This window comes from Phodopus roborovskii, unplaced genomic scaffold (assembly GCF_943737965.1).
Source record: "Phodopus roborovskii unplaced genomic scaffold, PHOROB, whole genome shotgun sequence".
NCBI classification, from domain to species: domain Eukaryota; kingdom Metazoa; phylum Chordata; class Mammalia; order Rodentia; family Cricetidae; genus Phodopus; species Phodopus roborovskii.
Window position 1 is genome coordinate 17,378,659 of NW_026126571.1, and position 16,658 is coordinate 17,395,316.

Sequence of the window (16,658 nt, forward strand, 5' to 3'; positions counted from 1 at the left end):
CTACTCTTCCCTTCACAGCGTGGATGAAGTAATTGTTACAAAATGCTCTGAGGCCCAGATAATCATTTAGCACAGTCTACATTTATTTAATTGGTGGGCTACCACCTAGTTCTCCAGTCTCGACTCTTTCGACCACCTCCCATTCCCTTCTACACATGGTTGTTTCAGATTTCCTGTTGCTAAGCTATTTGTAATTTCTGTAATGTTTTCTAAGGCAGAACTTATTTTCTATGGCAGAACGTATAAATATTTCAAAACAACTTTATTCATAAACACTTCTTTTTTAATTTTCCATATCAATCCCAGTTCCTCCTCCCTCCCTCCCTCTTCTCTCTTCCCCCCTCATATGCCCCCGATCACCCTCCCCTTCCACCCCCCCCCACTCCACATGTAGGGTGATGCCTTCCAGGAGGGGTCATCTACATCTGTCAAGTCATTTGGAATAGGGACTAGGACTTCTCTCCTGTCTCTATGTTAAGGGAGTATCCCTCCATGGGGGATGTGCCGCCAAAGTCCTTTTGTGCACAAGAGATACATCCTGGTTCCACTGTATGAGGTTCCCTAGACTGCTCAGGCCTTCTAGCTGAGACCCATGTTCAAGGGTCAGTCCCATGCTGGATTCCCAGCTATCAGTCTGGGGCCCATTAGCTCCTCCTTGTTCAGGTCAGCTGTCTCTATGTGTTTTTGCAGTCTGCTCTTGTCCTTCCTGTCTGCATCTGGATTCCAGTTCAACTCAGTGTTTAGTTGTAGGTGTTTGCTTCTGTTTCCATCAGCTACTAGATGAGGGCTCTATGATGGTGGGTAAGTTAGTCTTCAGTCTCATTATCAGGAAAGGGCCTTTCCTCTGTTACTCAAATTGTTAGTTGGGGCAGTAAGTGGAGAGGGAACTAGGAGAAAGAGAAGGGGAGGAGAGGAAAGCACATGGGACCGGGAAGATTGAGTAAGGGGAGAAATAGATGAAAGAAAAAAGAGAGAGAGATCATAAAAGAGGGAGCCATTATAGGTTTGAAGAGAAAACTGAACCTAGAGAAATGTCCGGAGACCTACAAGACTGACCTCATAAACATTTCTTAATGCCTGTAATTTTTAAAAACAAATATTATGTTTATATGTTTTGCTCCTCTTGTGATGTAGTTCACATCTGTCTTCTTCCCCCTTAGGCAACAGGCCCCAGAGTGTAGAAACCAGGCTGATTTTTTTTTTCTGTATCTTTAGTGACTCACAGGCAGTATATGCTCAGTTAACACCTGGTGCTATTGAATGCTTTTCAAAACACCAGTGACAGTACGATACAGGAGTTACTGCCTCTAAATTATTGTCACTGCTCACATTCTAAACTGATTACTTATTAGCTGGCTAACCTTGAGCAAGCTCCTTAAACTCTTTATATTTGTTCTTCCATATAAGATAGGTTTTTAATGACTATTCCATAGACTTACTGTTTTAACTAAATGTGAGAAAAAAAGTCTAATGTTTAAACATTAGCCTACCATGCAGTAAGCACTGATGAACTGTTGTTGCAACTCTACTTGCATTGGACATAGAAGTCCAGGTATGTGTATCCTTGCTAGATCAGCCAGTTCCACAAGACTGTTACAGATTGGCACAAAACATTGTCACTTAGCATAAGCATATTGTCAAATTCAGAGAACGATATTTAAATTTAAGTCATCAGGATAGTGTAGTAATAAAGACTTGTCTTCCCAAGTTCTACACTCATTATTTCTATGAATTATTAAAGCTCTATCATTTATCATATGCCCAGTCTATTCCAAGCAGTAGTGATACATGAGTTATCCCACTAATTTCCCCAACAACTTAACGCTTAGGCATTTCGTTAAAGAGTTTAAGGCATTTGAGTCCAAGATGAACTGAGAGACTATGTCAAATCATTGGGTTACCAACAAGGAAGGAGAGTACAAAGCTGGTGTCTTCCCTAAGATGAGTATGTTACGAAGTGTTCGTTTATTTTTGCCTGTGAAATGCCTTCCAGTCTACTATGAATGTACATTCTCCAAAGTTATATCAAGCCATGCCTTTACTATCAGTACTCCTCTGTGATAGATCAGACCTCCTTGATGGAGGCCCTGAGACTCCAGACTCTGCATTTCCCAGAGGGCTTTGCAGACCTGAACTGTTTAGCTTCAGTTTGGCAAAAGGAAAACAAAGCATTCTGTCAACTTTCCTTGTTTAAAGTAGAACCTACTTTGAAAGAAAGCTTGGATTATAAATAGGTAACATTTATCTTGTCCTTTTCATCATTTTGGGGGCTGTCATGCTCACATAACATCATGATAAGTGCAGTCAGACAGCAGTGTGGTAGGATCTGTGCCCTCAGAAGGCATTTCAGGGACAGGACGGCATCCTTGAGAAGTGGTGAGCATCACCCCCCACCACCAGCACCACCACTGTGTACTTTCCACAATAGACTTACCTTAATCGCACTGAATGGCAGACAGATGGACTGGGAGAAAACTCACATTTGGGAAAATGTAGACAACTATATTTGTACTGAGAAGATAAAGGTAATCATTTTAAAACCACACAAATGTTATTCTCAAAAGATGTTTTAATGAACTTTTTAATTAGTGCTCAGGAAAAAAAAAAGGAATGTAGTTACGTTTTGGACATTTTATTTTGTTTCTTTTAAGCAAAATCTCATTCTAGCTTTATGCCATAATTTGTAGGTAAACCCATTCTCTATCAGCTATGTTTAAAGAAGCAAAGAGAATGAATACCTCGCTAATTAACAAATCCATGTTTATATTAAACGTATTGTATTGCCCATTTACTGATCACCTCCTTTGTGCAGGGGAGATAAAACTTGAGAGCTCACATTCCCAGATAGCTCACTATCACAAGAACATGTAAACAAGCCTTGACATGGCCAGGATAAGGAAGGCACTATCTCCAGCGACCCTAAGCCTGCCTGAGAGCACCTGAGATCCCCTCACAGATGAGCTCATGTCATTGTGGCTGTCTCATGCACTGGCAGTCCCCTTGATGTCTCCACAGGCCTCCATGTTTTCTCCCAGGTGAACAGCTGTCACCTCTTCCCTTTAGCTCTAAGCCATCCATCTTTTTCTGCACTCCTTGATGCCAGAATGATGATTTTGCTTCCTGTTTTACTAAAACTTCAAGGGGGTCAGGCCTTACCTCACCACCACTTCCCACCATCCACAGATTTCTCTTCTGCCATGTACCTAGCACGGACATGGAGTGTGCTTGCCTCCTTTTCAGGAATGGCTCTCCTCCCTCTGATCTACTGAGGGCTTTGTGTTCTCTATTTTCCCTAGCCCTTCCTCTTCTACTGGTTCATCCCTATTGACATAATATACACTGCCTTGCTTCTCAATCCATGGCCATGGGAGCTTGAAGCATCCAGTGATATTGCTTCCCATGTGAGTGTGCAGAGAAAGATGGATGCTGATGCTCAGCCTCTGCCTCCTTTTCCTTCGGTTCAAGACTCTAGCCCATGGGATGGTGCAGTTCAGAGTTCAGGTGGGTCTTCCAAAGTTAAAACAGTCGGGAACCATCTTCATAGATACACTCAGACATGTGATTCCCAATCTCATCAATAGACTATGAAATAAACCATTATACTAACACCAGGTAGCCTAAAATCTAATTTTGTCACTGTTAATTTGCATGTTACAGTTTCTGCAAATGGGATCATGACATGTGTCCTCAGTTCTTTCACTTAGCTCATTGATTTTTGAAGACTTATTTATGATAAGCTGTGCATTCATAGTTTGTTGATTTTTAGGGCTGAAAATATTCAGTATGTGTGTGTGTGTGTTCTGTGACATGCCTTTCCAGGATATGTTCAACCAAGGTATGCAGACTGTTTCTAGTTTGTATAATGTTCTACAATGTTTACATACAAGTCTTTATGTTGATGTGTGTTTCATGGATCATGTGCAAACTGATGTTGCTTTTTTGTTGAAATTCTACAGGATTCTTTCCTGTTTTTCTCTCTATCTTCCATCTATCCTTCTGTTTCCCTAGCTAGGTCTCATGTCTCCAAATGTCTCTAACTTATACACTTTGGAGTGCTCTGGGGCTCTAGAATTATTCATCATCTTGTCTCTATAAACATTCCCTCCCTAAAAGCTGGAGTAGGAGCCAAGACACAGCTTCACCCATTGCCTTCTTCGGAGATTCCCCTCTCAGGGAAAGCCAGAATTCCCGGGGTCCCCAGAGAAAAGAATTTCAGAATGAGTCAGTCTGAAGTGTTGTTAGCATTTATTAAGGAGTGGTGAAGGCCAGAAATAATGTACATGCCTTTGATCTCAGTCTTGAAGATAGAGGCAGATGGGACTCTGTGAATTTAAGGGAAGTCTGATCTACTTAGAGAGCTGCAGGGCAGCCAGAGCTGTATGGTTAGAGAGAAGGGGGTGAATGGGGTTTAACATGAATTTACTGCAGGCATTAATAGAAAGAGAAGTACTCCAGGAAAGGATAGTATATAGCCAAGTGAGTTTCTCAAGAGACAGAGGCAGCCTATTGTGCTTGGACTGTGGAAGTCACTCCTTTCTAGAGTGCCTGCCCAGCATGCATGAAGCCCTGGGTTCCACCCTCAGCACCACATAGATCAGGTATGATGGCTCATGCCTGTAACCTTAGTCCTCAGGAAATACAGTCTAGGGGATTAAAAGTTCAAGGTCAGCATTGTGCACATAGTGAGTCCAAGGCCATTGGAGCTACATGAGAACCTGTCCACAAGACAACACAAAAGAAAAAATAGAGAGCCTTGCTTACTTAGCAGTAGTCATATAAATGATTTTAGTGGCTTCTGGAGCCATACTACAGAAGGTTGCTAAAAAAACATTTTTCCTTTTTCTTCTTTCTTTAGTAAATATGCTAGCAGGGGCCCCAAGGCCCACCACAAAAGCTTACTGATAAGGCAAAGTCATAGGCACAAGGATTGCACAAAGGGGATAACACCTTTTTTTTTTTTTTTTTTTTTCTGTAAAGGAAATCTGTAGCCCTGTCTGTAAGATTTCTAGTAATTTTCAAAAGACTGGGGAAACAGTAAGAAAAGTCAGGCTCTACTCGAAGGCCATGCGTACCCAGGTCTTCTGCACAGTTCTTTACTATTTTAAATATTCTTATTTTAAATACCTGCATGTGGACATCGTATTGTCTCTGTGTAGGCTGCCTCACAGCCAACTTTAATTGTACGTGAATTCACTCCATTGTAAGCCAGTCTGAAAACTTCAGCTGATTTGGATGTAAGGCTCTCCATTGCTTTCCCGGCCATCTTACCTTCCTTTCTGTCCCTCACCAACTTGATCTTTAAATGCCATCTTCATATGACTGGCTCCTACATTCATGCTTTCTCAGTCCAAGCCTCTCAGCTCTTCTTGTTTGTTTTGTTTTCCCTTTTAGCACTGAACAACAAGCCCAGGTCCTAGCACATGCTAGGCAGGCATGCAACCAAACACAATCTCACATGCTTAGCATATCAGGGGTTAGTTACTTATTCTCTTTCTATAACAAGATGTTTGATAGAGAGCAACTTTGGGTCAGAAAGATTTATTTTGACATATAGTTTGAGAAACTTGAGTCCATCGTGGTCAGGAGCATTCGGCTGATTTTAACCTGTGAGTGGATCTTGAAGCAGAGAAATGAAAGTTGGAACTCATCGGAGTGTCTCTTCTCCTCTGTTGTGTGCATTCTGGGACCCCAGCTCCTGAAATGGTACCACCCACATTCAGAGTAGGTCTTCCGTTCCCAGTTTAATCTCTCTGGAAATTCCTCCAAAGATGCTCACAGTTATGTGTCTCTTAGGTGGCTTTAAATCCAGTCAAGCTAACAATGACCATTAACCTTCACTGTGTCCAAAGCAAAGCTCCTCATTCCCGCACCATCACCCACACTTCCTGATGTCTCTGCTTCCTGTATAATGTCAGGTGCATCCTTACACAGTACAACAGTCCTTTACTCTCACCTGCTCTGCACCTCAAACCAATCCAGGATCAAGTCCCGTGGCTCTCACTTTTAAGGTATATCCAGACTTTCTTCTCACTCCTCCGGTCAAAGTTGCCACCATTTCAGTTCCTTGCTAGCTGGCCTTCCCAAATACTAACTCTCTAAATTCTAAGCTCTTTTTATAGTGGAAGTCACAGCATCTCTGTTCAGCATCCTAGAGTTTCGTCTTCCCAGGACCCCTCACTTCTCACCCTGAACTGTTCCACTGTGCTTTCCTGGTGTCAGCTGTGGCTGTCATGCAGTCAGCCATGTGCTCTCCCAGGCAAGCCAAACAACCCCACTCTACAATACACAGCCCTCCATTGGCAGTGCTTTTTAGAGTTTGTTACCCTTGTTTTGGCAAGGAAAAGGGGGATTTTATGAACAACTTCCTGCTATCTCACTATATAACTTAGAGAAATTATTTCAGTTTTCTTGGCCCATGGACTTTGTTTCTTTTTTTTTTTTTTTTTAATTGATACAAAGCTGTTGGCCTGTTATTAGCATTTTTTATTGGCTAGCTCTGTCTTAAATACTAAACCATTTCTATTAATCTAAGTATTCCCACATGGTCTTATCTTACTGGGGAGAGGACCCAGCATTCTTCTCTCTCCTTCCTACATCTTGAATCTCCATGGATTTTATTTCTAAAAGAAGAATGCTTGTGGCCATATCCCCTAAATTACCTGTGACATCCCTGTAAATGTCCCCTCTTTCCTCCATCTGTAAAGTTGAATCATTTCAATAGTTGGCTATTTCTTAGGTCTCTACCTAGATTTTCACTCATAAATATGAAGCTTGTGTGACCAACTGGGTTTAACAATTCGGTTTTTATTTACTTTTTAAATTTAATATATATCTTCACAAATATCAAAGAAAAAAGTGTTTACTTCCTGACGTTTTATACCTTTGAGTCAGTTGCACACATATTCTAGCAACTTTTGGTTTTTTTTTTTTTTTTTTAATTCTCAGATTTATTACATGAGACTTGGAAGAGAATCAACTTGGGAACTTTTTTTAACCCCCAACAGCTATGGTTCAGCCCACCAGCTGCTCCTGATTGTCTACCTGGGTTCAGTGGCGTCTCCCTGAGCTAGTACTAAGATCCCATCACCCTGCATCTTCTCATTCTTTAAACTAGTGATAGTTGGATGTTATAATCTCCAATACAAATTGGGATAAACTAAAAACAAAATTTTGTATTACTAATGGAATCAAAATTGGTTAAAACACTATGTCTAGGTTCTTAGACCACTTGGGTCAAATCATGGCTTTTTGCTTCATGTTTTTCTTGAGGGAAGCTTTGAAGTTAAGAAGCTGAACAAACAACTCTCTAAAGTACAAAGCAGACTCCTGTCCATAATGATGAACAGCCTCACCCTACTCCATTGGCCAGTCACCTGTGAGAAGCACTGGGAGCTGGGACTTCCAGGAACGCACGCCCAGAACAGAAGGTGCCTGTAGGCCAGGCAGAGGGCAAGTGTGTTTTCCTGGCGTGTGGTCCTTCCTCAATACAGATTCTTCTCATTTTTCTGCCCCAGCTATTGGTTAGACAAGGTTTTGTTTTATTTTGATTTGGTTTAGGTTTTGGTTGCTATTTTATTTTTAGATTAGTAAACAAAGGAATGGATTTTAACATGAGATCCTTATACATTTGTTTTTGGTGTAAACTAACAGATTTTAGATCAAATATAAATGAAACTTCTAAGACCAAGAAATTTACATGTAAAATTAATGTGCTTTGTAATAAGCATCGCTTATTAAAATTTTCCATATTTCTCAGAGGAAAGGAGTTTGTAAGTTTGCTTTGCTTGGGGATTCACACATTCTTTCTCTATACTTGCTGCTTGCTGGGAGCTGATCTAAAAAGCAGGGCTGAACAAGTTAATGCAATAGCGCAATACCTGCACTGTAGTGCTGTACACATGGGGGGGGTGGTAATTAAAGGAGCCTCCATATGGACAGCCTTCCAACTGGGCACACAGTGAAGCTGGAACCCACTTGTAACGTATGGTTCTTTGTCCTGGCAAGTTTCCACTGCCCTTGAGAGCCCCAAATAAACACACAGATGCTATATTAATTATGAAACTGTTGGCTTGGGCTTGGGCTTCTTATTGGCCATCTCTGTCTTAATTATTAACTCATAACTACTAATCTATGTATTTCTACATGGTCTTATCTTACCAGAAAACACCTGACTCCTATCCTCAATTCCCAGGCTCACATGTGAATTCCTCCCTGCCTATACTTCCCAGAATTCTCCTCCTATGGTAGCCCCACCTCTCCTTCCCTCCTGGCCACTGGCCACACAGTGTTTTATTCACCAACTAATAAGAGAAACATATACAGGGTATCATCTCCCATCACTCACTGGTGCTTTTTTCAAGATGATTTTAATTTAAAAATTGTAAGCTTTCCATCAGTTTTCTAACAAGATTGAATTGATTTTATGCTGAAGTTCACAGTTGACCCTCAACCTTGTATCAGCATAAGATTTTAGTTTTAACTTTATTTAGCACTGATCCATTTTTACAATAGAAGGAAAAGTCAAGAAGTCCATAGCCCCCAAATTTCCTTAACATGTGTTAGAAATTTTCACAGAAAAACAATACAGACCACTAACCACTAACTACCACTAACCACTAACTAGCTAGCATCTTTCTGTTATGGTCAGAAATGGCATGTGACCTCTGGGGACAGTTGAAACTGCTCTGTGAGCAGCCTCACTTCTGAGGAGGTAAGTGAAACTTAACACCTTGGAGCAAAATGAAAGCTTTGGTTTCTGGTTTTGTATAGTTCTTTGGATTTGGCTTTTAGTTTTCCCGGTGGGAAGCACCCATCATTTTAATTCAGGCTGAATGGCTTTTCCGGCTCTCTGGTTATTTCACACCTCGCCCTGGATGAGTGGTGGGAGCAGCGGAGAGAAGGAAGAAATGCAGTTCTGTCCAGCAAGTATCAGAATTTGAACTCGTCTGCCTCATCCTTATCGCCCCACATGAGTGGGTGTAGTCTAGTTCTTTTCACTTTTAATAGTCTCTGTAGTACCTGCTAATGGCGTTAACGTCCAAGAAAGAACATTCTAGAAGCTACCATTTCAGAACACAGGCATTTTGTTGCTCAGTTCCTTGGAGTTCTTAGATATAAGCATAAGCACAACCTTTAAAAGACAGGTTTGGTGGTGCATGTCTTTAATCTCAGCACTTGGGAGGCAGAGGCAAGCGGGTCTCTGTGAGTTCGAGGTCAACCTGGTCTATAGAGTGAGTTCCAGGACAGCCAGAGCTACACAGATGAAAAAAAATTCTTGAAAGAAACCAGTAAGTAAATAAATAAATATGAAAACTGTTCGTTAACACTACCACTGTTTGTCATGGACAGATTTAAGTGAGGTTAGCATATATTAAGTGTGTGGTGCATTCTTAGATCTTTTGGTTTTGATCACATTAAATGATCAGGGTAAATCAGTGCCCTGTATCATGGCTCTATTTTCTTTTCATAGATTTTCCTTTTTATCCTAATAATAAAACATTGCTAAAGTTTTATAAACAAAGTTTAATAAGCAAAGGTAAAGTGAGGTTACATTCTAAGAGGGAATCAAAGACTGTCAGAGATTAAGAAACAAAAAAGGAAAGGCCTAAGTACAAACGACAAATGAAGAAGAGAGAATGGGAGTTTGTAGGAAGAAAAGGGAGGAAAATGCCAGTTCTCACAGGGCGGGGGATAGCATACCATGTCCAGAAATGCCACAATGCCATTTCTGGCCTGGAGAGACGGCTCAGTTTGAAAACATTTACCTCCCAAGGACCTGCGGCTGATTTATGGGGGAAGAAAAAGTTGGGTGTGGTGGTATGTACCTGTGACCTCAGCACTAGGGATCCCTGGGGCTCTGGGGACAGACAGACAGCTTTACCTGGATGATGAGTTCCAAGCAAGTGAGAGGCCCTGACTCAAAGGACAATAAATAAATAGGTAAGGAAACAAACGAACAAATAAGGATGGCTCCTGAGGTTGGCCTCTGGCCCCACACAAGCCTGTGAGTATATTGGCATGACATGTATACACATACAGAAACAGAAATGCCCTTTCCTCTTCCAATACAGCTATGTAACAAGTAACCAAACATGTAGAGTACCGTGAAGCTCTGACATGGAGGCCGGGGCTGTAGCAGCTCTGCCCCTTACTCAGGAAAATGAAGAATCCCTACTCTCTCTCTGCCCAGGTGTCTTTGTCTTTGATGGGTATCTTCGCTACTGCCAAATGAAACAGGTGAATTTGTGTAAAATTTCTGACAGCACACCTGACAAAATGAGCAGAGGTAGAGTGTTCACTAACACCTGCCTAAACAGTAGCAGTATCGGAACATGACAGAACGTTTTCTAGTTACACTCTCAAAGGACAATTGTTTTTGCTTCTGTGCCTGTAACACTTTGGACACTGGAGTAGTTCAGGTGCTATAATTAGATTTACTGTACGCCTGCGAAGACATGCGTGGAATGTACTCCTTTTAAAGTTCCTGGGATTGTTTGTGTTTTAGCTGTATACATACCTGATCTTTATCTCAGACAGCCGGTGTCCAAATTCTTACAGCCAAGTGTTTCTCAGACACTTTGTAGTTTATAGTTTTTGCTTTCAAGTTCAAAAGTAGGTGAATGACTCTGTGTGTGTGTGTGTGAGACTAAAATAAGGAAACAAAATGTAGTGTGAAGTAATGGATGTTAGCTAGGATCCATTGGAAACAAACCACAGCCTCGTTGGCCTTTAGCTTTACGTGGGGACTGAAAGGCCAGCGCTGGCTGGGCAGCTGCATGTGACAAGAGGCTCAAACAGTCTCAGAGACAGCAAGGTGCTCCCAGCGCTGTAAGCACACTTGATCTGGATGTCTGGATTTTGCCTACAATTGTGGTTTCCATTGCTCTTTTAGGAAAAGAAACAGAACTCTTTCCACTCCAAACTCAGAAAGCGGAACCTAAGTTCAGGTTCATCTGGAAATCCAGTTTGCCTGGTGTTCATCTGAGATATGTATATGTCACTCATGGCTATAGAAATGTTAAAAGCAAAAGCGTGTGTGTTCTCTAGGTATTACCTAGCTTAGAAGTTGGTGAGACCGTACTCTGCAGAGTTTAAGAGAATTCCAAGCCAGGCACGGTGGAAGACACTCATGATCCCATCCAACTGGAACACTGAGACAAAGAGCATCACTAGATCCCAGAAGCTAGAGGGCAGACTGGGTGACAGCGAGCCCTTTGTGGAAAAAAAGGAGGACACAGGGACTGACACTGCCCGCAAACATCTGCTGCTTTGCTTGTGGGCAACATTGTATTTCTTGACCTTTCTTTCCAGCATCGGCTTATGTTAGTCAGCCTTTACTGAGCGAAATTCCTGAGATATTCTAAAGAGTGGAGAGGTTGATCATGGAGCACGGTTTGGAGAGTTCAGTCCATGATCACTGGACCATTACTTCTCGGTACGTGATGACAGGAGTGTACAGAGAAGCAAAAGGTCAGTGTCCCACAATCCCCTTAGAGACCATCCCTCCGGTGACCTAAAACCTCACAGTAGATGCCACCTTGTAGAGGTTCCGCCATTTTCAATAAAAGCACAAAGCCAAGCCTTTGGTGGATGGTCCTTTGGGGCACATTCCAGATCCCAACTCTAGCAAAGCCTTTTCTTCCCAATTCTTTCCATTTGTGTCTTCATTCCTTCACCCCAGGTTACCAGTCTGATACACTATCGTCACCTCTCAGTGAATATTCTAAGAGGGGATTAACATGAGAAAGACTGTGTAGAATACTAAAGGGGGGTGGCCTACATACAGTCTGAAAATTCCCTTAGATGTCAGCTCCCCGCATTGCCTCTGCCGGTTAACCATATAATAACTCTGTGTGTATTTTCAGTTCTGAGCCTAACTTGATATTTTTTCTAAGATGTTATCAATACCAATTTTTCTAATTTGACTTTTCAGATCCCAAAGTCCAGAAGTCGAGTATCTAGTCAGACTGTGAGGATTCTGTACCTAGAGCTATGTGAGAGCATCCTTCAGCTCAGTCTGCAGCTAAGTTGTAAAAAGAATCCTGCTTGGATGATGGGACTTCAATAGAAGATGCTGATGCCCAGGTGGGCAAGTTTCCTTTATCTTCATGGTACAAATCTAATCATGTGCTCTGATATACCCACCCATGTGTCTAGATATTGTAATAAATGGTACAGCCAATGGAATAGGTATAAAGGAGTGAAAATATCTAAATACTTAAAGTCACTGTATGTGTTGAGAGTTTTCTAATAATTATAACATTTAAGAGATTGGGGCTTATTATTTTGTTCTTTTTTATTGAAAAGCATTTAATTAATAAAGCTACACTATAGCTAAAAGTTGAAGCATTCACTAAAACATTTGCTTTTGGATTTTCTATGAAAAGTAAAGTGTTCAGGAAGATATTAGGTGCACTTGAAAGCAGAAACCAGACTCATCACTGGAAACAACTCCAACACAATAACTTTAAATGTTGTTGGGGGTTATAATATTACACACTATACCTGAAAACAAATTTCTGTGATATGCTGGAAGGAAATGACAAGCAATTTTCATTTATTTAATATCATATGAATATGGGGATGGAGAAAGTGATCTACTAGTAAGGTATTTGCTCTGCAAGTATGAAGACTTGAGTTTGGATCCTCCTCACTCTTGTACAAAGCTGGGCATAGCAGTGTGCTTTTATATCCATAGTCTGAGAAATAGAAACAGGCAGATCTGTGGGCTCAACAGTTATCCAGCTTAGCCCATTGTAAGCCCCAGACCAAGGAAACACTGTTTCTCACAAAACAAGGTTGTTGGTTCCTGGGGAATGGCAGCCAGGTTTATTCTTTGGCTTCCACATGCATGCACAAATGTCCACACATATGGCTTACATAGAGAAAATTTGTCTTCTGTTATAATTTATAATGGACTTCTAAATGGAGAAAACTCCATGTAAGTATTAGCCTTCCTAGTTATTAAAAATGTTCAAACACTAAATCAGTAGATAGCATGGACTTAAGGAGTGTGGTGACACTAATAGGAGGTGTGGCCTTGTTAGAGGATGTGTGTTACTGTGGAGGCAAGCTCTGAGGTCTCATATATGCTCAATCCATGTCCAGTTTCTCAGTCCACTTTCTGTTGCCTGTGGGCTAAGATGTAGGATTCTCAGCTCCTTCTCCAGAACCATGTCTGCCTACATACCAGCACACCATACCATGATGATCGTGGACTAAACCTCTGAAAATGTAAGACACCCCAATTAAATATTTTTCCTTTATAAGAGTTGCCATTATCATGGTATCTCTTCGCAGCAATTAAAACCCTAACTAAGACAAGGAGCATCTGTCTTAGGTTGCCTTAAAGAAAAGCTGAAATTTGAGCTGAATCTTGGAAGATAATGACAATTTAAATAGAAAGAAAAAGACCAGAATACTTTTAAATAGGTCCAGCTATGGAGTGCAATGCTGTGGTAGCCTAGAGAAAGCTAAAAGAAAGAGAAAGTGGGTTGGCTAGAACCTTGACTTCTGCATTTAGTCCTCCATTTGCTAAGCAGATACTCTCCACAGACACTGTCTGGTTCCTGGAACTGCTTTACGGCAGATGTGACCACAGTGTTTGTGAAACCGGCATGCTAGTGGTAAAAACAATGAGGAAGCAGGCAGAAGATTGGCCTTGAGAAAGAGGAGAGTCCTGCTTTCAGAGTATCAAGAAATTATAGCAGGTCCATAAGAGATCAACTCAGTGATTATCGGAGTGTAAAGGAAGCTTTAGTCTAGTCAGGGGGCCTAGGCTGAAACACGAGGGGGGAACCAAATCTGTGAGGATGAGGGGACCACATTATAACAGATGAAGAGGAGATGGGACATGAGAAGCTAACCTTTACCCCATGGGTAGCAGGAAGCAGCAGAGTGTGAGCAGGCTAGGGCTGTGATTGGTGCTATGGAGATTTGATGGGTCAGGAAAGAATCTTCCATTGGTGTGTGGGTTATAGTGGAGGAGGCAGAGTGTGGAGGCAGTTACAATATTGCTTTTTCTAGTAAATATCAATCTTTGCCGAGATCTAATTAGGTGTGTGCCATTTCTAAAAATGTCGGACACTTGGGGAGACAGAAGAATAAGCATTCAGTGATTGCTATCCAAAATATGTTTGCTGGTAAAAACCATGTGATGATGTACCCCCATTAATCCCAGCATTCGGGAAGCAGAGGCAAGCAGATCTCAGTGAGTCCAAGGCCAGCCTGTTATATAGAGCAAGTTCCAGGTCAGCTGGATCTACACTGTGACACACTGTCTCAAAGATGAAACAAAACAAAGACTCATGGGCTCCTCTAGAGAAACTTAAAATACAGCTCACAATTGCGTTGCAGTGAAAGAGGCAGAGGAAGACACACCACGCAGAAGGACAGCGGCTAAAGGACACTTTCATTTGTTGCTTTTCTGTTTAGATTATTTGTTTTATTTTATGTGTGAATTTTGCCTGTGGGGCCTATGGAGGTCAGAAGAGGTCATTAGATCCCTTGCAACAGGAGTTAGGATGGCTGTGAACCACCATGTAAATGCTGGGAACTGAATCCCGGTCCTCTACAAGAGTTCGTAACCTCTTAGTCACAGCTCCAGCTCCCTGAAAAAGATTTTTCACTAAGGCTGATTGGATAAGCAGTAGATAAATAGAGATGAGTGTCCGTCCCTGGAGACAATTTGTAAGGTTCCATAGGGCATAAGGACAACATTAAAAGTGATAGTGGATTCCTACTATCTGGAGTTAGAATGCCAATGTATCTACAACATACCTGAGAGAGCAACTTTCAATGAGAAAATTTTACATGTTTTAGATGAATTGTAACACCAAGGAAGTGGAGTAGGTGGGTCTCTGTGACTTCTGGGTCAGACTAGTCTACACAGAGTTCTAGACAAGCCAGAACTACATAATGAGACCTTGCCTTGGTAAACAGAAGAATGACAGCTGGAGAGCTGACTGGGAGATTAAGAGTGCTTACTGCTTATTCAGAGGACCTGAGCCTGGTTCCCAGCCCCCAAAGGAAAGCAAACAATCACCTGTGAGTGCAGCTCCAGCAGATCCAGTGTTCTCCTTTGGCCTCTGTTAACCCCTTATCCACATATGGTGCGCATACACACACACACACACACACACACACACACACACACACGATAAATAAATACATAAGTAAATAAACCTAAAGCTATGCTTGGTGCCACATCCATTTCACTCAGTGAAAGAATTAGCCAACCTATCTAGAGCATCGCCTCAAAAGACGGAAGGATCCGTAAAGCACTGTTAAGGGGACTCTTTGTCCGGCAAGACACCATGAATGGCCAAAGCATTTCTAAGGACTAAGAACACAGGTGGAGGGAAAGTATTACTTTACCTCAAATTACCCCGCAGGGTTATGGTGGCAATGTCAGCATGTTACTGAAATACAACCAGATAGTTAGTCTGAATGAATAGAATAGAACGACAAATAAACTGTCAAAGGTATGACCACCTAACTTTTGACACAGGTGATAAAAACACGCAATAGAATAAAGAAAGTTTACACAACAGATTGTGCTGATAAAACTGAATATCCACTGCAGAAGAATTAAATTAATTTAAAATCATTTACACAAAAAATACATTCAAAATGAATAGGGGGCCTTAATATAAAGCCGGAACTACTAAAGGAAAATGTAGGGTATAATTTCAAGACATCAAGATAGACAAGAACTTTCTGAACAGAACCTCAGTAGCATGCAGACTAGCACCAAGTATCCACAAGTGAGACTACATGAAATGAAAGTATCTGCACAGAAGCCATCCGCAGAGCAAACAGCACTCACAATGGGAGAAAATCTTTACTGCAATACTTCAGACAGGAGGCTGATGCCCAGGATGTACAAAGAACTGTAGAAATTAAATAACACAGGAAATAAAGCTGTCAGTCAACAAAGCGATGAATGAAATGAATGGGCATTTTAGAAAAGAAGAAACACAAACGGCCAACAACTATTTTAAAAAGTGTTTGGCTACCTTAGTCATCAGGAGAATGCAAACTCTGACCACTTTGAGATGCGGCCTCACCCCAGTCAGCTGGCTGTCATCATAAAAGCTGGCAGCAGGGGCTTGAGAACTGGTCCAGGGAGGGTGAAATCACTGGCTGCTCTTCCACCCAGGTTTGGGTCCTAACAGCTACCCAGTGCTTTACAACATCTGGAACTCCAGTTCCAGTACACACATCTTCTTTTGCCCCCCAACACCAGGCACACACAGTATAGAGACAAGCATGCAGACAAAACACCTATGCACACAAAATAAAATTTAAAAATTAAAAACAAAGAGCTGAGTATTTAAATAAAGAAATGTGACAACAAATCTTACAGAGAATGTGTGTAAAGGGGACCCTTATTCACTGCTGGTGGGGATGTGAATTAAGATGTCCATTGTTGAAAGGAGTTTGGAGGTCCCTCAAAAAATTAACATCAAGTTACCAAATGGCCTCACTACTCCACTTGTGGGTGTATATGCAGATAATTTCACACCCTGCCAGAGAAGTATTTGCACTCCCATGTCATTGCTATTGTATTTGTTACAGCAAGGAAACAGACCAATCTAGACAACCACTAGCAAGTGAATGGATAATGCAAATGCAGCACATATACAAAGTGGAATATT